Below are 26,974 nucleotides of genomic sequence, written 5' to 3'. Positions count from 1 at the left end.
CGGGCCGGGCGGGATTCGCTGTGTCTGATTTTTCACGTGACGGACACGGCCTGACGGTAGAATTGTCTTGTGAGCTGTGCAAGTGCGCAAGACTGTTCTGTGTACAAAACATGCATGTGGAACAACTAATAGAAGAACTTCGTAAGTTTGCTGTTCTTTACAATCAGGGAAGTGAAAACTATGGGAATATCGAGTACAAAGACAGAGTTTGGAAGACAGCTGCAACATATCTACAAGCCAAAGGTAAGATAAAAACTATACAAGTTTTAATACCCGAAAAATATTTATTTACTTTTTATTTTACAAACAGATGTTTGGTTTATGTCGTCGTTATATCGCCAAGGCGACATGTTCTTGCCATTCCACAGTCCCTTGTGGAGAATTCAGGAATTTTTTGAGTTGTTCTCGTACAGCAAATGCAGCATCTGTTGATCTCCCACGAATTTGAGGTAGATTTCGAAGATCTGATGATCTTCCGGATCCCTCAGCAGCTTCCTTTTGATCCATCCTCTGTTCGGGCACCCTATAACCTTCCATTTTTCGAATAAAGTTGTACAGTACACACGCAGCCATCACGATCATTGTAAGGTTATTAGGATCTCCCTGAAGGATTCTTCTAAATATTCAAAATTTCTGTTCCAATATACCGAATGCATTTTCGGATAGTCTTCTTGCCTGACTCAAACGATAAATATATTGCCATGTCAATTGTTAATTTCCTGCCAGGATATGGTCACTTCAAGTATGTTTTGAGAGGGAAAGCTTCATCGGGTAAAGTTTTACTCCTTGGGATGCTAAGTGTATTGTTTTCCAATGACTTTCCAAGGTTTCAATTTACTAGAGTGCCTCCATCAGAACTTTTTCCGTATGCTCCCACGTCTATTGCAATAAAATTATAACATGGGTCAACCAGAGCAAGAAGCACAATGGAATATGTTTTTCTGTAATTCCAATAGACTTCCTGAGTTGTTTGGAGCCTGTATTGTTAGGACGATAGCTCCAACTGTCGAGTTTCCCCAACCTGTAGTTGAAGGAAATAGTTTTAAAGGAATCTACTGTAGCAAGGAACCTGAAAAAAAATTGAACTGTATAAGATGAGAAATACTGTATAATCTAAATAATCTATAAAATATTGCAGCATTTTAAACCTTATAAGGAATAGAGGAATGCAAAAAAAAAAAAAAAAAAAGAAATGGGCATCTGTTCGTGACCAACTAAGGAAGACCCTGCAGAAAAGGAAAACTGTTTCAGGACAAGCTGCTGTTCATCAACATAAATATAAGTATGAAGATCTCTTAAAATTCCTACGACCTTACATGGTAGAACGAGAAACAGTTTCCAATGTTCCTTACACGCAAGACAATAATGAACATAAACAAGTATCAAATACAGATTCCCAAGAGGAGCAGTGTATTGATGAAAACGAAAAAGAGTCTACACAAGAAGACATTGCAGATGAAGAATGGATCATTAAAACCCAGGGTAGTGAAACAGAGAATTTGATACAGCACACTCGGCATTCCCAGACGTCCTCAGTTCATTCGTCCGTCACTTCAAATAAGAACACGTTTATGAAACCACCACTGAAACGAAAATTTCAGCGTGAGGTGAAAATTAGTGAACATGTTTTACAGCTTTCACAAACAGAAACACAGATCACCTGTCCGAGTCACTGCAAGGAACAACAAAGACACGGACGTGCCCCGGTCATGTGTGGCCCCTGCAGGAACGGACCGGAGCACGACCGTCACTCGTCCCGACGCTCGGCCCTGACACGGCCCGGACGTGTGTGTCCCGACCTTTATACCATCAGTTGTGTCCGTCACGTGAAAAATTAGACACGGCGAATCCCCCCCGGCCCGGCCCCGGCCCGTTGACATTCCCCGTGCACGGCCCGGTCAAGTGGGGCCCGCTACACTACATTTGTTTTAATGATGTATTCCGTTGTCCGGGTAACGGCCGATACTCGGACGTGTCTCGGCACGGACACGGTCCGGACATGTGTGTCCCGACCTTCAAAGGAAGGCCTCAGCGCTTGTTCGTGACGTCACGTCAGCTAGGCACGGCGAACGCCAGGTCTGTTGCAGGCATACTCATAATGGTGGTGTCTCCCTCCCAGACACAGGAAAATGTGAAACTATTGGCGGTAGTTGACCAACACACATTGTTCTGAGAGATTTCTGCAATCAATTAATTGTGCAATTCATTACACTTCTCAACAAATAGTGTACTCCTGAACTTAAATTTCCACCTGTTTTAAGGATTGACATACAAAAACAACTTCATGGTCCAGCAGCAACAGAATTCGTGCTTCTTTACCTTATTTGTAAATCTGAGGAAGTTACGTTTGTACTGGATTGCTTTTACAAGAAACTGTGAACATACTGGTGCTCTTCTTTAGGTATCTAGGTTGACTATGGGGTGAGGAGCACTGAATGTTAATGAAATATCTTGCGATTGTACACGTTGGGGGAGGGGACGGGTTACAGAAGAAGAGGCAAAAGAGAGATACTTGTTTCATTAAATAAAATTTTTTTTATCTTATAAAGTTTCTCCTTTCAGTTGCAAGAGGGGAATATTTATCTTTTCTAATGTGCGTGTTTAAAAAAGTTTAAGCTCAGCAGTATTTTCTGATGTATGAAGCTATTTTGTTTCCTGTTTAGAATTCCTTTCGTTGAAAACGACTGTAATCTAATGACTGGCAACAGTTGGACATTTACACATGTAAATTAGTTCACATTTCCAGTGACGATGTCGAACGAAAATAAATAAAAGAAACGATTTCATTGTAAGGGGGTTGGGGTAAGTTTCGATAACAAAATGGATCAAGTAAATATAGTTACTTGAATGTAAAATTTCCGAAGCTTGCAATGGGGCAAAGCGTCTTCTCATATTGATCTACGTTTGTTTCGACAGGATTCAGTAATACAGAACGATCTTCATTTGTAGCTTTACGATAGTAAGAAAATCTTTCATCTAAATAAAACTGCAGAATCCAAAACAATACCAAACATTTTGTCCAAAAATAAGAGATTTATAGTGATAAGCACGCCCAGGCGTTTCTGCCTGCAACAGACCTGGCGTTCGCCGTGCCTAACTGACGTGACGTCACCAACAAGCACCGAGGCCTTCCTTTGAGTCGGTGTTGGAAGCAGTCGCCCTTCGTTTTCTGGCGGTGGCGCCTTTGTCGCAATTGAAGGCTTCGGTGTCTCCCTCTAGAGGGAAAGGGGAAAAGTGGGCTGTTCGCACGGGTTTAAGAGGTGGCTGGATGGGCTCTCGTAGAGAGTTGGCAGTCGGGGCATCAAGAAGCGACTTTTCCGCCGGGGCTAGAGCGACAGCACGCAGACCGCGGGATCAGCGTAAGCGACGCGAGCAGCGGCTCCGTGGTATGGGGCGTTAACTGCTCGTTGCGAAAGGAATCTTCCTGAGCGTCGGTCCCCAAGTTCGGCGGTATGATGTCGACCGGCGAGGAGGTTCTGAAAATCGGCGCGCATTCCTGCGTCCGTTGAAACGGCTACAGTGGCCGGCTCGGCAGAGCATTTGGAGGTGCTGCGTTGGTTCAGTCCTGGGAGTCGTAACACACCAGAAGTTGAGTATTGGTGTTAACAGATTTTATGAAGTTTAATTGAATTCAATTTACGTATTCTTGGCCGGCCGGAGTGGCCGAGCGGTTCTAGGCGCTACAGTCTGGAACCGCGAGGCCGCTGCGGTCGCAGGTTCGAATTCTGCCTCGGGCATGGATGTGTGTGATGTCCTTAGGTTAGTCAGTTGTAAGTCGTTCTAAGTTCTAGGGGACTGATGACATCAGAAGTTGAGTCCCATTGTGCTCAGAGCCATTTGAACTTACTCTTGTTAATTACACCAGCCTTTTTTTGGGGGGGGGGGGGGGGCGGGATGGTTTCCCGCCATTCATTCTCGTCTGCCCACCCGCGGGAAGGTTGTGATATTAGGAAGGATGGTCCGTTTGTCCCCTTTTGAGGACGAAAGGGGGGGCGGGGGATCAGAGTAAATCTGTGGTTAGGATTTCTTCTTTCCCCTCCCAGCTTACCTACGGATTTATTCGACTGTTAGCCTCTGCCATGTCTGTGAAAGTCTAAGGCAGTAATGACTGTACTGTTTAAAATGCAAGGCACTAAGACCTGATCCATTCTCTCGCCTGCCATAACTAATGTTACTAGACTCACGTGTAAAAGGTACTCTAAGAAAGAAGAAAAATTCCTTTTGACTCGTGGTAAGAACTAGTCAATTGCATAACGAATTCCTGCTCATCTGGAAGCTGTAACTTACTTAAATTTGTGTTTATGTATATTTGGCTACAATAAGCAAGGTTGTTAATGTACGCCGTAGTGGATTTTTTATATTGTTTCTAGTCAGCAAAAACTGTGGTGTGTTTTACCAATTCACTACCTTTAAGACTTTTACTCATCGTGCTTATGTGTTTTACGCAGGTAGTTGGTTATTAGTGTTTTTTCTTGCCATGCAGAAATTTGCCATTTCATTACGGGTAGAAATTGTTGCCTTGAAAGGAGAATGTTGTAAAAGTTCGCAAGTCCTACCTGGCGATCGTGTGTGTTTGCCGTAAGTTAACTGGCAGAAATTTGTAAAATTTTTTTTATTATATATTTTGGAAATGTTAATGTTATTAACTGTGAGAGTCCCCCGTGTGCATGACTCATGCGTTTTGGTTTTTCTATATTGAGAACTTTTGTAAACAGGATTGTCTTTATACGTTGCAGACAAGTTAGATTCTGCGCCATTTAATAAATGGAGTGAAATTCACCTGTAATTTAACTGATCTTCAAATATTATACAGCGTCGCGTTGTATACGTTAAATTGATTGCCTGTACTTGCCTTTTACTAGCGTGAAATTTTTTATAATAATTTAATAATTTAAAGGTCCTTTCCTATCGTAAATTGTGACTTATTTGTTAAATGATTGTTGGTCTTTTTTTAAAAAAATACCCTAAAGTCTTGCACCAAATTTAAATAAAGAGTGTTATTGAAAATTGCGTGTAATTTCACCTGTTATTCCTTGGCACCTACTTCCACTTTACATTTTGTGTTTGATTGAGATTAATAACCTTTGGTGAACTAGTAGTAATTTTACGGTTCACCATCTCTTTCACAACCATACATTGAGGTGACAAAAGTCGTAGACTACCTCCTAATTTCGTGTCGCACCTCCTTTTACCCGGCGTAGTGCAACAAATCGACGTAGCATGGACTCCAAAAGTCGTTGGAAGTCTCCTGCAGTAATATCGAGCCATGCTGTCTCTACGGCGGTCCATAATTAGGAAAAAGTTACCGGTGCAGGATGTTGTGCACGAACTGATCTCTAGATAAATGTCCAGCCGGCCGCGGTGGTCTAGCGGTTCTAGGCGCTCAGTACGGAACCGCGCGACTGCTACGGTCGCAGGTTCGAATCCTGCCATGGGCATGGATGTGTGTGATGTCCTTAGGTTAGTTAGGTTTAAGTAGTTCTAAGTTCTAGGGGACTGATGACCTCAGATGTTAAGTCCCATAGTGCTCAGAGCCATTTGAACCATTTTATCGTGGGGTTTGCGCCACACTAGAACCTTACCATCAGCTGTTACTAACTGAAATCGGGACTCATATGACCAGGTCACGATTTTACAGTCTTCTAGGATCCAACCGATATCGTCACGAGCCCAAGAGACGTGTTGCAGGCGATGTCGTGCTGGTTAGCAAAGGCACCCACGTCGGACGCCTGTTGTCATACACTATTTACGCCAAATTTCGCCGCAGTTTTCTAACGGATGCGTTCGTCCTACGTCCCACATTGATTTCTGCGGTTAGTTCGCGCAGTTTTGGTTGTCTGTTAGCACTGACAACTATACGAAAACTCCGCAACTCTCGGTCGTTAAGGCCTTCAGCCACTGTATTGTCCGTGGTGAGAGGTAATGCCTGAATCTGGTATTCTCGGCACATTCTAGACGCAGTATAGCTCCAACTACCATTCCGCGATCCAAATCTGTTATTCCCGTCGTGCGGCCATAATCACGTGTTCGCGTCTGAAACATTTTCGAATGAATCAGCTGAGAACAATTGACTGTTCCGCCAGTGCTGTGCCTTTTTCCATCTTGTTCACTCGATACTAGCGCCATCACCATATGAGCATATGGCTTTCAGATGACTTTTGTCGCCTCAGTGTATATTACGAGGGCTTACATTTTAACAGTTGGAACTATTTACAGCTAATACAAAGTAGATAAATTTTTGAAAGTTTTACTGTCCTCCGAAGTAGTTACCTGCGTTGTGGATAATCAATTGACAGCGATTTGGAACTCGTAGCATATCCTTTGCAGCGGCAGTTGCGTTGATAGTTCCAGTTGAGCCGCATATTACCCAACGAATCTCTGTAATAATTCTGAAGTGTACGTGATGAAGTGTTTCGGTCGGCTTAGGAATCAAGTTTTCACGAGGGCTTAAGTCCATGCAGTGCGGTGGGTGTTACAGCAAATCCCAGCCCCACTTATCGAACAAATCAGTCACAACTTGCACCATATGCGGCCGAACGTCGTGCTGCAAAATTATGGGCGGGACCTGCAGAGAGAGCAACCACCAACTTAAGTCTGTGTATTTCAGCTTGGTTCCTAAATTGAAGGAAGCACTATTACAGAGATTCGTCGGGCAATAGACCGCTCCATAGATTCTATCAGCAGAACTGGCGATGTGAAAGGTATCCTACGAGTTTCACATCGCTGACGAAAGACTGTGTACAATGCTGATGACTACTTTGAAGGACCTATCTTCTACAAGTTGTAAATAAATAGATGCCGCAATTAATGTTCCAACCCTCGTACACAGAAAGAAGTAAGAAGGAAATCGTATTTTATGCAGAACACACTAGTGGGAATGCAATAGAGCAACAAAAAAAAATAAATAAATAAATAAAAAACAACAACAATAGCCATCCGGTTCTTCCATGGGCGATGTGGTATTTTAATGAATTTACATCAGAGGGCGAAGTTGGAGAGAATAAATTTCCGCATACTTGTGTCGCGAAGTAATCCTAACAAGTTAATGTTAAGCTTGGCTGTGCGGTCGGAGAAAGTTAATGTGATCATACGTTTCTTACATACATATTTTTTGACAAATCGTATGGGTATATTTATCCCTCAGTTTCGACCACTCCTTGGAGCGGCGCCTAGTTTTCTTTTTCTTCCTTATATACAGTTCTGAAAGCAATGCAAAAATGCTTTGTCTCCATTGGAAGCCATTACCACTAGCGTCAAAATACGTCGCCACACAATACGCACAGTGCGATAGTTGTCTCAAACGAGAGGTTAAATTTGGCAGACCCGTATGGTAGGTTTGCGCGCTTATTTGATAAAACCGTAGTTAGGAAACAGTGAATTTAACAGGAAGTTTAATCGTTACCGGGGGCCTTACGCTACCTGAACAAATAATGAATCAACCTCAGGATACGTCACGCTAATACCTTGAAACACCGCCTCTAACGTTGATAATGACTTGAATTCAGCCAGGAAGAGGGCCCAAAATTTTCTTGAAGTCTGTAATATCCAGCTGGGCCCACCCGTTGTTATTAGATCCCGTAGGGCTATCATATTGAGTGGATGTTAGATCCTACGTATCACAAGCTGATGTAAATAGTCCCAGACATCTTCTGTGGTATGAAACAGAGTGACTGACAAGGGGACGCCACGACGTTTGGAACGCGGATTTACTTCAAACTTCGTACACTCGTAGTACTCCATTAGGACAACAAAATGTGTAACCAGTAGCGCGTACTCCTCAAGAGTTATTGAGAAAAACGCAAGATAATTTCGGTCGTCAGATATATACCTGTGCATGGCCGTTTATACTATGAAGCGGCGGCAGCCGAGTGGGTAGGAGGCTAGGAGCATCCTTATGTCGTAACGGGACGACTTCCTATTATTCTGTTTATGTAGCCGAAGAGGAACTGCTTTCCTTTATCCATTTGTATATAAAAAAAAGCGGGTAGCGTTCAAGCCCCGAAATCGCTGGATCGAGTCCAGTTCGTCACTTTTTTTTTATTTTCAACACAGTCATTTTCTTTACTATTTATATTACAATTGATATAATGGGAAAAATACGTGTAATCGGATGAACTTTTATTAAATTTGCAATGTTATTTGACAGTCAACAAATTTTTATTATCCCAAATAATATAATATTCATAAATATCGACTAGTAAACGAACAAACGCATAAAGTGATACTGAAAATGTATAATAAAAGTTCATCCGATTACAAGTATTTTTCCCATTATATCAATTGTAATATAAATAGTAAAGAAAATGACTGTGTTAAAAATAAAGAAAACTGACGAACGGGACTCGATCCAGCGATTATGGGGCTTGAACGCTACCCACTTTTTTAAAAATCTCATTTTGTTCGTCTTCGTTCTTTGTGTCTGCTCGGGGCGGACGTTGCAACACACCCGTTTCAGTTCGTCGTTGATCCATTAACTCAGTTTTTTTACTACAGAGGGCAGCTAACCCTCTGACCGAACACGCTGAGCTACCGTGCCGGCACCCACTCTCCTGGCGCTACTTCCTGGTAAAAACGGCCTCTCACAGGTATATATTTGGCGACCGAAATTATCTTGCGATTTTCACAATAGCGCTTGAGAAGTACGCGCTACTGCTTACACATTTTGTTGTCCTAATGGAGTACTACGAATGTACGAAGTGTGAAGTAAATCCGCTTTCTAAACGTTGTGGCCTCCTCTTGTGAGTGGGCCAGTCGTGGAAGATTACCTAAGCGAAAGCTCTTCAAACTAGGAACATATGCGTGCAGTGCTGTGAACAAGGATAGTGTCTGGAATGATATAGTATCCGCAGCGCATTCATCCAGAGGATGCAGAAGAACGTGCAACATTTAGCTACGAGAATGTTGAAATAAACATTGGCATTCATGTTCCCGGTAATGGAAATCAGCGTTCGGCGTCGTTGGCCGGGAGACCCCTTGCGGGACAGGTCCGGCCGCCTCGGTGCAGGTCTTATTACATTCGACGCCACATTGGGCGACCTGCGCGCCGGATGGGGATGAAATGATGATGAAGACAACACGACAGCCAGTTCCTGAGCGGAGAAAACCACGACCCAGCCGTGAATCGAACCCGGGCCCGAAGGACGGCAATCCGCCACGCTGACCACTCAGCTATCGGGGCGGACATGTTCCTAGTAAACTGAATGAAGTAGCCGCTGTGACTTGATCTACGAGGGGCGTTCAACAAGTAATGGAACACTTTTTTTTCTGAAAGCAGGTTGGTTTTATGCAGTATTCCAATACACCATGTCAATCCCCACTCTTTTGCCTACAAAAACCTTATTTTCGAACATAATCTCCATTGAGTGCGACGGCCTTACGCCATCTTGCTGGGAGGGGCTGTATGCCCACATGGTACCACTCTACTTGTCAACATCTACATCTACATCCATATTCCACAAGCCACCTGACGGTGTGTGGCGGAGGGTACCTTGAGTACTTCTATCGGTTCTCCCTTCTATTCCAGTCTCATATTGTTCGAGGAAAGAAAGATTGTCGGTATGCGTCTGTGTGGGCTCTAATCTCTCTGATTTTATCCTCATGGTCTCTTCGCGAGATATACATAGGAGGGAGCAATATACTGCTTGACCCCGGGGCAGCCGGCCGGAGTGGCCGAGCGGTTCTAGACGCTTCAGTCTGGAACCGCGCGACCGCTACGGTCACAGGTTCGAATCCTGCCTCAGTCATAGATGTGTGTGATGTCCTTAGCTTGGTTAGGTTTAAGTAGTTCTAAGTTCTAGGGGACTGATGACCTCAGAAGTTAAATCCCATTGTGCTCAGAGCCATTTGAACCATTTTTGACCCCGGGGCCAACGTCTTGTTGCATCAGTAACCTCCGCATCATCCACGTACTGCTTCCCGCGAAGTGCTTCATTCACTGGGGCAAACAGATGTAAGGTGCGAGATCCGGTCTGTAAGGTGGAAGCGGAGCACTATGGGACTCAACTTCTGAGGTCATCAGTCCCCTAGAACTTAGTACTACTTAAACCTAACTAACCTAAGGACATCACACATATCCATGCCCGAGGCAGGATTCGAACATGCGACCGTAGTGGTCCCGCGGTTCCAGACGGTAGCGCCTAGAACCGCACGGCCACTCCGGCCGGCGAAGAACAGTCCATTGACTTTTTTTTGAGCTCCCATAGTGAGCGCAGACTTGTATGGCTTTGCGGTGTCATGGAGAAGGAGAAGTTAGTTAGCATTTTTGTGGCAACGAACAAGGTGAAATCGTTTCTTCAGTTTCCTGAAGGTAGCACAATATTCTTCAAATTGTTCATATGGCTCTGAGCACTATGGAACTTAACATAAGAGGTCATCAGACCCCTAGACTACTTAAACCTAACCAACCTAAGGACATCACACACATCCATGCCCGAGGCGGGATTAGAACCTGCGACCGTAGCAGCAGCGTGGTTCCGTATTGAAGTGCCTGGTACCGCTCGGCTACAACGGCCGGCTATTCTTCAGAGGTGGTCGTTATATTATGAGGGAGGACATCAAACGGAATAACTCCTACTGAGTTCCAGAAGACCGTCGCCACGACTTTACCAGTGGAGGGTGCGACTTTGAACCCTATCTTCGGAGGAGATATGGCGTGGCGCCACTACATGTATTGCCGTTTTATTTCCAGTTCGAAATGATGAAGTCGCTTTACATCGCCTATCGCTATTTTCGACAAAGAAATTGGCATTATCAGGCTCGTAACGCGCAAGCTATTGCGCACAGATGGTCCTCCGTTGCTCCTTATGGTCGTCTGTTAGGCGGCCAGGAACTCACCGTGTATTGAGTTCCCCAACTGGCGGACAAATGTGTCAGCACTATCAACAGAGACGTCCATTTCTGCAACGAGGTTTATGATTGTGATCTGTACGTTTCAGCATCGCAGGAGTCAAGCTGCATGCGGCCGGCCGGTAAGTGGGGAGATCGGACAGATTTGCGCGACCTTGTTGCAATGAGATAACAAACGCCTCACCCAACGACTCACCGTGCTTTTGTTCATTGCCGGCCCTCCTCGACATTCTGCAAGTGCTTATGAATACCTTCGATGCTTCAGTTTTCCGCCAAAAGAAACTAAATGACAGCTCTCTGCAACAAATAATGACGAACAGGCCGGCCGAAGTGGCCGTGCGGTTAAAGGCGCTGCAGTCTGGAACCGCGAGACCGCTACGGTCGCAGGTTCGAATGCTACCTCGGGCATTGATGTTTGTGTTGTCCTTAGGTTAGTTAGGTTTAACTAGTTCTAAGTTCTAGGGGACTAATGACCTCAGCAGTTGAGTCCCATAGTGCTCAGAGCCATTTGAACCATTTGAATGACGAACAAAACGAAAAAAAAAATTGGAACTTCATGAAGTTACAGGGCCTCAAGCGGGAAGCTTGACGAACCCCTACAACAAATTCCGTATCTTTCAAGCGAAACTAGATGACAAAAAAATGTGTTGCATTACTGAACGCCCCTCGTATATTCTTTCGTTCATGAAGTATGAGGTGTGATCAAAGAGTAACGACTTTTTTTTAATTTCATGGGTTTTATACATCCGATTTTCAATTTTTTTTATTTTTTTGGTACACATGCTTCTGATGTATGTTTGCAGTTTCAGCTGTTTTGAGTATTTAGTTTATTGTTGATAGTAGAAAAGGTTATATGTGTTTTGGAGTGCTCGGCGAATTTTTACTGTCGAAAAAGGTGGATTAAAGAATTTGCATTAAATTTGCGTGAAAAATGTAATAACCTTCGATATGTTGACTGTGGATTTTGGTGAATCTACTACGAGTAAAATTAGAGTTCTACGAGTGGTATAATCGTTTCAAAGAGAATCGAGAAAGCGTTGAAAACGACGACCGGCCAGAACGCCCTAGCATAGCAATTATTGATGATTGTGTGGAAGAAGTAAGGAAACTGGCTCTGTAAAATCGCCCAATCACAATCAGAGAGGATGCTGATCATGTCGGCATATCCTTTGGCTCATGACGCGCAATTTTTTCAGCTCTTTTGGGCATGAAATGTATCAGCAAATCTTGTTTCGAAACTGTTAACTTCTGACGAAAACCGAGCTCGCGTATACATCTCTCAGAAACTGCTGAATGAAGTCGACGACGATCCGGAGCGTCTAAATAAGGTTGTGACAGGTGACGGAGTATAGGTATGCGGGTATGACGTCGAAGCCAAGGCCCAGTCATCGCAATGGCAACTGCCTGAAGAGGCAAGACCGAAAAAAATTCGACAAGTTCGATAACATGTGAAGGTTCTTCTCACTGTTTTCTTCAATTCCAATGGGTAGCGCATCAAGAGTTCCAACCTTATCGTCGGACGGTCAATAAGGAATACTATCTAGAATTACCTGTCGTTAGCATGAAGCAGTCCGAAAAAAACAACTGGAGTTGTGGCAAAACAATTAGTGGAAACTGCATCACGATAATGCTCCCGCTCACGGCTCAATGTTTTTCGCGATTTTTGAAAAAAAAAAAGCGTTATGTTGCCTCAGTCACCGTATTCACGGACCATGCACCTCTACGATTTATTTCTATTTCCGGCACTAACGAGAACCATGAAAGGACTTCATTCTGCCACCGTTGATGAAATAAAAAGAGAATCGCTGAAGGATTTGAACACCCTCACGAAAAGTGAGTTCCAGAAGTGCTTCCAAGATTGGAAAAAGTGCTGCCACTAGTGTATTTGATGATGAATAAACACCGATTCTTTAAGAAAAACAAAAATTCTCGTTACTTTTTGATCATACCTCGTATGTTATAAAAAATTTAGTACAATTCAAAGTAACGACGATGTGCCTAATTACAATACCATAACAAAAAGTTGACAGTCATTACTCCACATTAAGGTTGCCTTTAGCACAAAAAGGGGTGCACAGTGCTGCCACCTGAATTTTTATCATTCATCAAATGATATTAAATGCCTGACAGATAGCGAACGTAAATTTGGAAACCAAACTAGAAACGTTTGTCCTTACAGCTCTTCTATTGCGTCGAAAAATACCTGTTTATGTAATAAGTAAAAGGTGGTGAACAGGAATTGTTAATTCACAACTGAAAACGAAAACAAACGGAATGGGGAAGAAAACTTCTAAATTGTCAGCATGTAGCCTTATTTATGTATGACTCTGTGATATGAATGTATCATGACCCGGTCCACATCATTATGATTAATCACAGAAATGATCCACGGAACATAAAATTAACAAACTTAGTAAACATGTCGGAAAATGTGTCAGTCACAGCTTACGGCTTGTTCACTGGATTGATTATTTTCTTTGTAGAGGAACCTGAACCTTGGCAGCACAACGACTGGCAACGATAAACGTAGCGTCTGACCGTGGCCGAGAGCGGTGTATTTGAAATTCAAGCTATCTCTGCACGCCATCCGCAAACAAGATGTTGCCAGTACGGACAGTGTCACGGCAAAGCACGCAGATGTGCATTCGTGTTAGCGTCCCATCAGCAAACTGCTAAAGCATAACGTTCCAGTGGGTAGTAACACTAGTTCTCCTCAGGAAAGTCACCACATGTGGTCCTCACATGTCATGTAAAATCTCCCCCGCTGCTGGAAGTAATAGCACTTTTGCAACTCGAAGCGAAGACGGAGCTGCACTCGTTACGGAAGGAGATCAATGGAGTTCCGTGTGGCCGTAACACCGTTATACAGATTGTGGCAGCTGTGTGGATTGGCCCCTATACCAGAGACATGCTGCAAGAATCGAAAGAAGAATCTATGCAGGAAACTAATGACCCCCTCCTTTTTCTGGTTCCTGGTATTCCTCATTTCTTCAGCACGCTTGCGAAATATCGGTGAGACGTCAGAGGTCCTCACACTTGTAGAATTAGTTGATGGCTTATTAGGGACAGTCCAACTTTTTTTGACGTTGGGACTGTGCACCGTGACAAGCTTGGATCATCTACAGAGTTTCTCCAGAGAGCTGAAATATGCGGATCTCCACCTGCCAGCAAAGGACAAAGGAAAAGGGAAGATAATAGGAGGTTTTCTCCTGGCTGTTAACTGTACGGCTGTAGCAGGAGCATTACTCACCATGGTTCCAGAGTGTGTCGGAATCGGTTTGCCCATCTTCTATGCCATCTATGTGTGTTTTGACTCACTGATAACCTTGCACTTTGTCATGATGGTACTGGAACTGTGGACCAGACTTTGTACGCTCAACTCCACTCTCCTGGAGGTACTTCCAGTGGCCGTCGTAACGTCACCAGTGGGGGTGTATCGGTCACTTCCAGCCCATGGAAGACTTCGCCAGCTGCTGGCGGCGCATATGGCTCTACGACGCGCTGCCGAGTCCCTCCAGAACCACTTTGGGCTACCAGTGGCTGCCGTCGTAGCATTTACCTTGTGGGACGCCACAACTACTGCATACGGAATGCTGCTGCTGGTGCTGAGACCGACGCCGTTTTCTGAAGAACGTGTGTGTTGGTCAGCGATCGGCTTGATCATGTGGCTCTTCTTCCATTCGGTCAAGTTCTCCACGACGGCGTTGGCGTGTGCGGCGATCAGGGATACAGACGCAGCCATCGGCGTTGTCCTCCTGAGGGCGTCAGTGTTAAGTGATCGATGCTGCTCGGCCCTGGGAGCTTTCCTACGGTGGGCCATGTACAGTCCCTCGCTTTGCTTCAGCGCTGCTGGATTCTTCACCATCGACCGCTCACTACTGGTCAATGTACTGGCCATTATTATAACTTACGTTGTCATCCTGGGCCAGCTCATCCCAAAGCAATAACCATCAGTATGATTATCTTTATATCTAAAAAGCATATATTCGTAAACTATTTTTTTCATAGGTATTTCTATCACTGTGACGCGAAACAACTGCTGTGCAAACCACTAATGGGAAGATTACAGTAGTGTGTCTACATATGGGCATGCCCCCTACGTGTTCTTGCCTCACGGACAGTGCTACATTTTTTTGTGGTGGTACGGCAACTATTGCCTCCTGGAGGTGCTCCCAGTGATCCTTGCGACATTCCTGGGAGTGTTTCGATTGCCTTCAGCGTCTATAAGACTTCACCAGCTGCTGTTGGCTCACATGGCTCTACGACGTGCTGCCGAGTTCCTCTAGAACCACTTTCAGCTTCCAACGGCTGCCATCTTGGCATCCAGCTTGAGAGGTCATGGTCACTGCATATAAAGTGCTTCTGGTGGTAATGAGAATTAAATGGAACTCTCGAGTACTTAAGCGACCAGCTCCACAATGTGGTTCATGTACAAAAATAGATCAAGCTGTCGATGATGGTAATGCCATATGCGATGATCAGGGATACAGACACAGCAACCGGTGTGATCCTCCTGAGGACGTCTGTGTCATATAGTCAACGCTGTATAGTTTTGGGGTCCATCCTGTGGTGGACCACAAAATCTGCATTGCTCTGATGCAACGCCACTGTATTTTTCACCATCGACTACTCGCTGCTGGTCAGTGCACTGGCTGTCATTATCTGTTACCTTGTCATCCTGGTCCAGTTCACCCCAGTTGAATGAATGTGAGTTTTATTATATATATATATATATATATATATATATATATATATATATATCAATAAATGTTTGTAAGCTTACTTTTCGTAGACAATTTCTGTTATTCTCATATAGAGGAACTGGTCTGTGAAACGCTATTAGGAAGATTCCAGTTTTTTGTCCCTATTGGGCAAGGCTGAAGACTAGGAAGGAAGGATCTCACCAGAAAATGATGTCCCTTGATAGTTTTTGGGGGGAGCGAGATTTTATAGCCAGGGAGCTTTATTGGCTAAACTGTTGACACTGTATTTTCATTTGACACAGTCGCAAAACGCTTAATAACGTTAACTTCTGTTACCCTACACTGGACATCAACAGACTCGTAATAAAGGCAACGAATGATGAATACAATGACACACGGCGACTTTTTCATCTGGTGTATTACGAATTACCTAATTACCTATCTGATACTTGTCTGTCTGTATTAAAGTACTTAGTACCCAGGCAGGTGAGACTTAAAATTCAGAGACTGGGCGTTTTATTGCTTTCTTTGTACTTTAGTGTAAGCTAGAAAAATACGAATTGGTTTTGATTCAAAGATTGAAGAGTTAATAACTTAATTAATGAATGTAATGGTAAGTTAATAATAATTCTTAAAAGTAATTGCTTTAAATGACTTTATTAATATTGTATAATTAAACCAATATATTTGTAATTAAAAATAGATAATTTTGTTGAAATAAAAACAGTTATGATGTACTTTAATCATGTTCTTGACGATCACACATTCTGTCATTTTTACTGATTTCAATTGCTGCACTTGCGTGCATTTATGCAACTAATAGGGGAAAACGGAGAAATATCGGAAAGCTAACACTCTAAAGCCATTTAGAGCTACACTATTTAACCTAGAGACTGTCAGATTTAGTATAAGTAATCATTGTTCAATTGGGTACAACATATTATTCCTCAAAAGTCATAGCTTCAGTATTTTTTTAATGAGAGTTCTTTTATAGCAAAAGTCAAATCACCTGGTCTTACTCCACTACAGTTGGAGTCAAGAATAATGGCGGTTGAGTTTCGGCTTGTTCTGCGCACGTACGTCACGTGATCTTCGACAGCCAACGAGCGTTTAGTAGTGTACTGAGCGCTCTACTGCGAATGCTGTAGCTAATATGAGCATTAAACGTGATAGTAGCGAGTTGTTCAGTGAATTTCGATTCCATTTGTTGCGCGTTGTCATCGCTGACTGCAGCGATAAGTGATAAATTCTGCATACACAAGTGAGAGACATGATTTGCAGGATATACGGGAACTGTCGCTTGGAATCGTCAGCAATGCAATCCCCGGCTGTGCCTCGACATGCGCGAATCGCCATTGTTCGTGGATCGGACTGTAGTGGCGTGAGAACGACTACACATACTAACTTATAGGACCGAGCGAGGTGGCGCATTGGTTAGCACACTGGATTCACATTTAGGAGGACGATGGTTCAAACGCGGGTCTGGTCGCCCTAATTTCGGTTTTCCGTGATTTCCCTACATCGCTTCAGGCAAAAGCCGGGATGGTTCCATTGAAAGGGCACGGCCAACTTCCTTCCCTAATCCCATGGGATCGATGACTTCGCTGTTTGGTCCCCTGTCCCAAACTAACTTTCGAGAATACAGAAAAACAAGATTTTCAAGTAAACAATCACAGTGGAAAATCAGAAATATTTATTGAAATATAATTTAACTAACAATACTATTCACAAAAATCACATATAAAGCAACACTCCCCATCATCCGCTCCACTGCAGCTTTTGTGACAGCACATTTTCTGCATTGAATCCAACCTTCACATTCTTCAGAGTTTCGAAATACGTCGTCACAATATCCGCAATTGACACCTGATTTGTTTCTATCGTCTTCATGCACAGAATCATTGTTCGAGAACTGATAATTTTATGATAACACTCCGTTTTTATGTTGGCTCTTTACATGCGTCTCTTTTTGATTGATTTGCTTTGATAATATCTTTTTCTGCGGTGTTGAGCTTCCATAAAACAACTTTCTCTTCCGTGATAGCATTTTCTCATTTATTTGCTTCTATTCTTTTAACCGACATTCCCGGTCCTAGCCCCACTCAGTGTACCCCGTCTTACCCCAGGTGCAGAGGTTATAAAAGCGAAACAACAGTACGTTATTGTTAAATCCAGCCCCTATTGTTTATTAGTCTATACACACTCACAAATCAACTGATAATCCTAGCTAAATAGAGTTCTTAGAAGTGTAATGGCTATGAAATATTCGCAGCTTAAAAATAAAAGAACATTATTCGGTTGACCCCGTAAAGGAAATTTATCTTCGTAGACGCGGTGAACAGAACAGCAACAACACGCCAATATAGTAGCTCTTTCATCTTGACTCGTGGAATGTAATTGTTTATATCTCCAGCACAGGGCGTTGTCACATGAGAAACACGGTACCCGGTTGCATCCCGGTACCCAGTCTTACCCCACTATCCTCTAATTAATTGTAAACAACAAAGGTTAACTTCCATAATGTATATTATAATAAATCCATTGCCACATAAGTAGCTCCCTCTTGTCTTATGCAGTCGTACAGAGCGAGGAAGGCGCAGTGCTTAACATACTGGACTCGCATTCGGGAGAACGACGATTCAGATCTGCGTCCGGCCATCCCGATTTAGGTTTTCCGCGATTTCGCGAGATCAATCCAGGCAAATGCCAGAACGGTTCCTTTGAAAGAAAAACTTTCCAAGCTTGTGCCCCGTTCCTAATGATCTACACTCATGGTCATAAATTAAGGATAATTGTAGGCTAGTATGTGGTGCTACACAACGTGGCACTACACAAAACTGGCGCTAATAGCATAGGCACATAGGGAACACAGACGACGCAGATCCGTAAGTCCACAGTATTGGTGATAAGTTGAGAAAACCGTCCTGAAACACATGTGCTACAAAGCGCCACTGTTTCCTGCGCATGTACCCCGACATCAGTATGGGATATGATTGCCATGCACACGTACACAGGCCGCACAACGGGTTGGCATATTCTGGAGCAGCTGCTAGGGTATAGCCTCCCATTCTTGCACCAGTGCCTGTCGGAGCTCCTGAAGTGTCCTAAGGGTTTGAGGACGTGCAGCGATACGTCGACCGAGAGCATCCCAGACGTGCTCGATGGGGTTAAGGTCTGGAGAACAGGCAGGCCACTCCATTCGCCTGATATCTTCTGTTTCAAGGTACTCCTCCACGATGGCAGCTTGATGGGGCCGTGCGTTATCATCCATCAGGAGGAAGATGGGACCCTCTGCACCCCTGTAAAGGCGGACATACTGGCGCAAAATGACGCCCCGATACACCTCACCTGTTACAGTTCCTCTGTCAAAGACATGCAGGGGTGTACGTGCACCAATCATAATCCCACTCCACACCATCAAACCACGACCTCCATACAGGTCCCTTTCAAGGACATTAAGGGGTTGGTATCTGGTTCCTGGTTCACGCCAGATGAAAACCCGGCGAGAATCACTATTCAGACTGTATCTGGATTCGTCCGTGAACATAACATGGGACCACTGTTCCAATAACCATGTACTGTTTTCTTGACACCAGACTTTACGGGCTCTCCTGTGACCAGGGGTCAGTGGAATGCACCTTGCAGGTCTCTGGGCGAATAAACCATGTCTGTTCAGTCGTCTGTAGACTGTGCGTCTACAGACAACTGTTCCAGTGGCTGCGGTAAGGTCCCGAGCAAGGCTACCTGCAGTACTCCGTGGCCGTCTGCGTACACTGATGGCGAGATATCGGTCTTCTTGTGGTGTTGTACACTGTGGACGTCCCGTACTGTAGCGCTGGACACGTTTCCTGTCTGCTGGAATCGTTGCCATAATCTTAAGATCACACTTTGTGGCACACGGAGGGCCCGTGCTACGACCTGCTGTGTTTGACCAACCTCCAGTCGTCCAAGAATTCTACCCCTCATAACATCATCAATAAGTGTTCTTTGAGCCATTTTCAACACACAGTCACCGTTAGCAGGTCTGAAAACGTCTGCACACTTACTCGCTACACTGTACTCTGACATGCACCAACACACCTCTGCGTATGTGGACTAATGCCAGCGGCACCGTGCGACGACTGCAGGTCACATGCTCCGTATGGTCATACCCCGAGGTGATTTAAACCCGCCAACCGCCCACCAGAGCGTTGTTTCGCCATGTATCAGCATTATCCTTAATTTATGAGCATGAGTGTAGTTGTCGACTGGACATAAAACTCTAAAGCTTTCTTCTTTATTCTACGCAGTTATATTCTGGCATAACACATCTAAAGTAAGTTATGTGCTTGTCCAGCAGAAGCGAGTAGTAAGAATAATGGGTGACTTAGATCACTGTACCTCTTGCAGGAGCCTTTTTAACAATCTTGGAATTTTTAAAGTCACTAACGCATATGTTTACTCCTTAACGGTATTTGTTGCTGATTATAAAAATTAGTTTCAGTTCAACTATGATCTGCAAAATCACAATACAAGATAATCTAATAATTTTCATGTTGACTGTACATCCTTGTCTGGAGTGCAAAATTGAGATGGGTACGCAGATGCAAAGGTATTAAATAAGTTTAGGATCCCTGCCAGTTGAAACGAAAATTTAAAACATTCCTCATGATCTGTTCCAACAACAAGTTATCTGAATATCTAGATTCAAGGTTTCTGTTACCTACATGGTCCTTAGCAGTGTTTGTTGTAGAAATGCGTGATGAGTCGTAATGTACCGCACCATAGTACTTACAGGTGCAGGTAACTACACTGGTGTGCAAAATTTAAGAATGAAAGTAACTTTCGCGTGATGCATCACTGCCAAGCAATATGCAGCTATGAAACGTGGGTCTTACATAGAAATAACTGCTAAAGTATAATACTGAAGGTAACTTAGAGAAACACGCAGTGAGACTAACAGAAATGATTTATTTAGAGGCAATAATGTGCCGATTTTCGGCACGATTGTGTTCCGGCCGCGAGTGTTAAGGTCGATATTGGCCTCGCCAGAGATACTGGGGCGCCGAGTTGGCGGCGAGTGGCCCCTTGGTGATGAAGTGAGGAGGGTTGGAGAGTACCGAGCGAGGAAGACAGAACGGCAGTGTGTTGGGGTACGGATGGTCCGAATTGTGCATTGAATAATTTACGCACTCTGTGGTTGTGTACTGATGGTTTCACCGAGACGCTTGGGAATTCAACGCTGCTGTGGAACGGTAAGCCGTGGGCTCTGCAATTGTATGGGCGCAATTATGGCGAGCTGTGGCCGATGTCGTTTGTGGGTGTTTTGCCACAGCAGATAAACAAGACGGCGTGGGCCCAACCTGGACACGCTGTGCTGTAGCATGTTCGGTCACAATAAGAATACCATGATATTGGAGAAGAAAGTAGTGGAATACGGTACGTGTATTAACCTTCAATGACTTCTGCGGTGTTAGAGTGCTTAACTGTGTGGAGACTGAGCAGTAACTCACTTTTCAAAGGAACTGACGAGTGTGTAAAGGTGTGGCCAATGCCGGATGGGCGTTGTCTTAAAGTTATTATATTTCTTATTTGTGAACATAATTGTATCAGGATTACTCATTGGATAGATCTGAAATTCAGTTTTGTATATGTTTTTATATCTGCGTGTTAAATGAAAGTTAATTTTGAAGTTTGAAAGGTACCTTTCTACCATTACGATTCTGTAAGTTTTTATTTGGAAATGATGTATCCTACTGTTATTGGTTGAGAATTTATTACCCAGAGAAGCAGTTTTTTAATCAATCTTTTATGAAGTGTTTTAAGATTTGTTGTTCATGGTGAACTATTACTAATAAATTACGTAAATTAGTAATGTTGTGTAAGCAGTTATTGAAGGCACCTATCTAGCCAATCAACCATGGCCAGTTGGGAACGGGCATTGATGTAACATCAGGGAACTAGAGTGTGTTTGTTATAGTGTGGCAACGCTAATCCTGTTTGTTGTTATTGTTCATCTACATCTACGTCTACATGGATACTCTGCAAATCACATTTAAGTGCCTGGCAGAGGGTTCATCGAACCACCTTCACAATTCTCTATTATTCCAATCTCGTATAGGGCGCGGAAAGAATGAACACCTATATCTTTTCGTACGAACTCTGATTTCCCTTATTTTATCGTGGTGATCGTTCCGCCCTATGTAGGTCGGTGTCAACAAAATATTTTCGCATTCGGAGGAGAAAGTTGGTGATTGAAATTTCGTGAGAAGATTCCGTCGCAACGAAAAACGCCTTTCTTTTAATGATTTTCAGCCCAAATACTGTATCATTTCTGTGACACTCTCTCCCGTATTTCCCGATGATACAAAACGTGCTGCCATTCTTTGAACTTTTTCGATGTACTCCGTCAGTCCTATCTGGTAAGGATCCCACACAGCGCAGCAGTATTCTAAAAGAGGACGGACAAGCGTAGTGTAGGCAGTCTCCTTAGTAGGTCTGTTACATTTTCTAAGTGTCCTGCCAATAAAACGCAGCCTTTGGTTAGCCTTCCCTACAGCATTTTCTATGTGTTCTTTCCAATTTAAGTTGTTCGTAATCGTAATACCTAGGTATTTAGTTGAATTTGCGACTTTTAGATTAGACTGATTTATCGTGCAACCGAAGTTTAACGAGTTCCTTTTAGTAGTCACGTGGATGACCTCACATTTTCGTTATTTAGGGTCAACTGCCACTTTTTGCACCATTCAGATATTTTTTCTAGATCGTTTTGCAGTTTGTGTTGATCTTCTGATGGCTTTATTAGTCGATAACGACAGCGTCATCTGCAGACAACCGAAGACGGCTGCTCAGATTGTCTCCCAAATCGTTTATATAGATAAGGAACAGCAGAAATCACTTCTGCTTCACTCGATGACTTTCCGTCAATTGCTATGAACTGTGACCTCTCTGACAGGAAATCGCAAATTCAGTCACATAACTGAGACGATATTCCATAAGCACGCAATTTTACTACGGGCCGCTTGTGTGGTACAGTGTCAAAAGCCTTCCGGAATTCCAGGAATACGGAATCGATCTGAAATCCCTTGTCAATAGCACTCAGCAGTTCATGTGAACGGTTGTATATGATTGTTAAGTATGGAGCTAATGCATCAGCATACTCCTAAAGGAACCTAATTGGTATACAGTCTGGACCAGAAGACTTGCTTTTATTAAGTGATTTAAGTTGCACTACTACTCCGAGGATATTTACTTGCTCATGTTGGCAGCTGTTCTCGTCTTCTTTTGTGTTGAAGTGTCTAGTCGCCCCTAAATTAAATAATAATTCTGCATAATAATTACACAGATACACCGCGGTTTGTTGTGTCCCCTTGACATTCCAGAAGGACGGTAGCGGCTTTTCGTAGAGTATGAGAACAGCACAAGGTTGGTAAGGAGTTTTTAGGGTGGGGCATTACTTCCTCCAGCAATCCTGAACTACGCTGCTGCTAAGGTCGCAGGTTCGAATCCAGCCTCGGGCATGGATGTGTGTGATGTCGTTAGGTTAATTAGGTTTAAGTAGTTCTAAGTCTAGGGGACTGATGACCTCAGATGTTAAGTCCCATAGTGCTAAGAGCCAGCTGAACCATTTTTTGGACGTAGTGAAATACGTCTCCCCAACGCAGCCCACACGTCCTCGATAGGATTTCAGTCAGGGCAACTGTAAGACCAGTCCATTCTCCGAATATCCTCTCGTTACAAGAGCTCTTGCACGTGCTCTATTCGATGTGGTCATCCATTGTCACCCATAAAAATGAAGTCTGGCTGAATTCACCCCAGAAAAGACGCACACGAGGAAGGAGTAAAGTTCCACAATAACGTTGACTGGTGAGGGCACCGTGTTCAAAGATTTGGAGCCCACACACTTTATACCTTCCCAAACCGTACCAGCCACGCGGGGTAGCCGCGCGGTCTCAGGTGCCTTGCCACGGTTCGCGCGGCTCTCCACGTCGGAGGTTCGAGTCCTTCCTCGGGCATGGGTGTGTGTGTTGTCCTTAGCCTAAGTTAGTTTAAGTGGTGTGGAAGCCTAGACATCAACGACCTCAGCAGAGGAACTTCACGGAAATTTCCAGATTACCACCACACCGTATTACCTTGACCTTCAACACGACCATGTTCGACAGTGTTTCTGGATGCATTACGGGGTATGTCCAGCAATATTGCATCCCCATGTGGCGCTTACTTCATTTTTGTGGATGACAGCCCGCGTCTGCACAGGTGGCTGAATGGACCGCCCTGCCTGTTTCCCTTACTCAAATCCCATTGGGAGCGCGTGGGTGCGTCGAGGAGCTGTATTGCAGCACGTCGACATGCATCAACGACGATCCAGTAGTCGTCAGTTGGGCTCGTGGAGGAATGGATCGCCCTACTACAAAGCCGGCCGGGGTGGCCGAGCAGTTCTAGGCGCTTCAGTCTGGACCCGCGCGACCGCTACGGTCGCAGGTTCGAATCCTGCCTCGGGCATGGATGTGTGTGATGTCTTTAGGTTAGTTAGGTTTAAGTAGTTCTAAGTTCTAGGGGACTGAGGACCTCAGATGTCAAGTCCCACAATGCTCAGAGCCATTTAAACCATTTGAACCCTACTACAAACACTCCTTACTAACCTTGCGGCCATCACGGGAGCAATCACTACGGTCCGTGGTAATTTCTTTCTAATTTTCTTGTTAAATTTAGTTACCTGAAGCGTGAATAACCTTAATCAGAGATACGAAGATGGCATCTGTTCTTTCGGACATCAACGGGGGCACTTGGAAATGTGTGTCCCGACCGGGACTCGAACCCGGGATCTCCTGTTTACAGGGCAGGCGCTCTATCCATCTGAGCCATCGAGGGCACAGAGGATAGTGCGACTGGGGGGACTTATCGCCGTCACGCTCCTCGTGAGACCCACATTCTCAACTTATACTCCGTACACTACATTCGTATCGCCCCTGCCATTATACCCATTACTCGCGGCAGACAATCCACCGAGTCCCGTAAGAGTTCAGGCAATTCGAGTGCATCCTCACTGAAGAAGATCATCAGCCGGTTAGCTTTTAACGATATGAAGATGGCATCTGTCTTTCGGAGATGTCCGAAAGAACAGATGCCATTGGTGGCCGCGCGAGTAATGGGTATAATGGCAGGGGCACTACGAATGTAGTGTGTGGACTGTAAGTTGAGAATGGGGGTCTCACGGGGAGCGTGCCGGCGATAAGTCCCTGCAGCGCACGATCCTCTGTGCCCTCGGTGGCTCAGATGGCTAGAGCGTCTACCATGTAAGCAGGATATCCCGGGTTCGAGTCCCAGTCGGGGCACACATTTTCAACTGTCCCCGTTGACGTATATCAACGCCTGTCAGCAGCTAATGGTATTGATTTAATTGTAATTGAATCAGAGACAGTCTATTGTTAAGTTTCTATTATGAGCTATTGTTTTGTTAATGTATACCTTGAATCGTTCCACGTCCCTGAAGGCTCTCTTTCCACATGAATCTACAAAACACGACCAATGAGTGAATGAATGAATGAATTTACGAAACGTTTTGGATCTGTAATGTTTAATCCATTCAGGTATGTCAGTATATTCGTTTCCTTCCGCCGAATATCACAGTGCTTTGGTTTTCACATTCCACTGATGAGAACAACGTAGATCACGTTTTCCAAACATCATGAAGTATAGTCCCATCGAGTGTGTCGCAAAATTTTATTCTTTCAAGAGTCTAAACTTGTCCACCCCCGGTAACTAAGTGGTCAGCGGGACAGAATGTCAATCCTAAGGGCCCGGATTCGAATCCCAGCTGGGTCGGAGATTTTCTCCGCTCAGGGACTGGGTGTTGTGTTGTCCTAATGATCATCATTTAATCCGCATCGACGCGCAAGTCGCCGAAGTGGAGTCAAATCGAAAGACTTGCTCCCGGCGAACGGTCTACCCGACGGGAGGCCCTAGTCACATGACATTTACATTTTATTTAGGGTCTAAACATGGTATATTATTACTTTTTGAGACGAACTGTAATATGCAGAGAAGCCACAACATAGTGATCACTGCCCTCTGCGACAATTGATGCGACTTGGTGGCTTTAGGCATGTAAGGACGTGAGGAAATTATAGAGGGTCTGAGGTGTTTAAGTAATGATATTTTTATTAGTGACTGAGGGCAATGTACTGTACAACATTAGATCAGTATTTACTTCATTTGTACACTAATTATTACGGCTGTTACGAATAGTAGGTTGGTCAATACCTCGAAGTACATGTGACAAGAGCATGCCACTGATGGTTATTTTCCCCTGGGAATCAGATCGAATGGTGAAGTGTGGATGTGTGGACGCAGAACATCTGGTCTTTACTGACAGGCGCAGTCCTCTTAATGCTGCAGCTATAATCATACAGAAAATACTGTATCAGGCAGTAAATTATGTGAGGGGTTTGTGGAAAGACCATTAGACACAGAGAGAAAACAACTAACACACTGACAATTATAGAACTATATGAAATTAAATCGTCATAACTTTTGAACCAGTTTGCATTAGGACTTTCAAACTGCATGGTTTGCCTCGGGGCGTGGTGGGAATTAGTATGTGCATGCACATGGGCCTTGTTGTTGTCGGTCATTTGCACATGAAAATATCACGGTACAGCGTGCCTGAGCGTATAGCGCTTGTGAAGGCCTACTATTCGAGCAATAACAGCCCATGTGCGGCTCAAAGGAAGTTTGCGACCAAGTTCCGGCTGAAGACAACCGGTCCAAGTGTGCTAACATACACGAATTTCATTCATAGGTTTGAGAGAAAGGGTAGCGTTCGTGATGACAGTGTTGCTACGTTGGTCGTCCGAAAAGGGTGAACACGCCTGAAAACGATGGAGAAGACACGCGCTGTGTTACAAACCAGCCCTAGGAAACAGATCAGACGAGCTGCACAACAGGTGGGAATCAGCCGGAAGACACCGCTTCAAATTGTTGCCTAAGACCTACATCTCTTCCCATACAAAATTCAAACCCATAAGCCCCAGGGCCATGGAACAGATGTTGTGTTTCACCAACACTACTGTTCCCAGAATTGACGAACCGGCTTTTGATGTGAATATGGTTTGGTTTAGCAATGAAACCCGTTTGCAAAAAAAAAAAAAAAAAAAAAAAAAAAATGTGTGTGAAATCTCATGGGACTTAACTGCTAAGGTCATCAGTCCCTAAGCTTACACACTGCTTAACCTAAATTATCCTAAGGACAAACACACATACCCATGCCCAATGGAGGACTCGAACCTCCGCCGGAACCAGCCGTATAGTCCTTGACTGCAGCGCCTTAGACCGCTCGGAACCCGCTTTCATTTAGATAGTTTCGTCACTAAGCAAAATTTTCGCATTTGCGAGGACTGAGAATCCGCATTTCGCGATCGAGACGTCTCAAAAGTGGCTCAAATGGC

General features: G+C 44.2%; 1 protein-coding gene and 1 non-coding gene across 2 annotated transcripts in view; one reads left to right on the top strand and one right to left on the bottom strand.

The window, feature by feature from the left end:
* LOC124545281 (clathrin coat assembly protein AP180-like) overlaps positions 1–26,974 on the top strand; it is a 156,930-nt gene that overhangs the window by 99,527 nt on the left and 30,429 nt on the right. The gene's annotated exons all lie outside the window — the stretch shown is intronic.
* On the bottom strand, positions 24,325–24,399 carry Trnat-ugu. Its single transcript has one exon. It is a non-coding gene; the product is annotated as a tRNA-Thr (tRNA).

Source organism: Schistocerca americana, chromosome 8, assembly GCF_021461395.2.
Source record: "Schistocerca americana isolate TAMUIC-IGC-003095 chromosome 8, iqSchAmer2.1, whole genome shotgun sequence".
NCBI lineage: Eukaryota > Metazoa > Arthropoda > Insecta > Orthoptera > Acrididae > Schistocerca > Schistocerca americana.
Note: the sequence above shows the minus strand (reverse complement) of the source record. Positions and strands in the feature narration are given on the sequence as shown.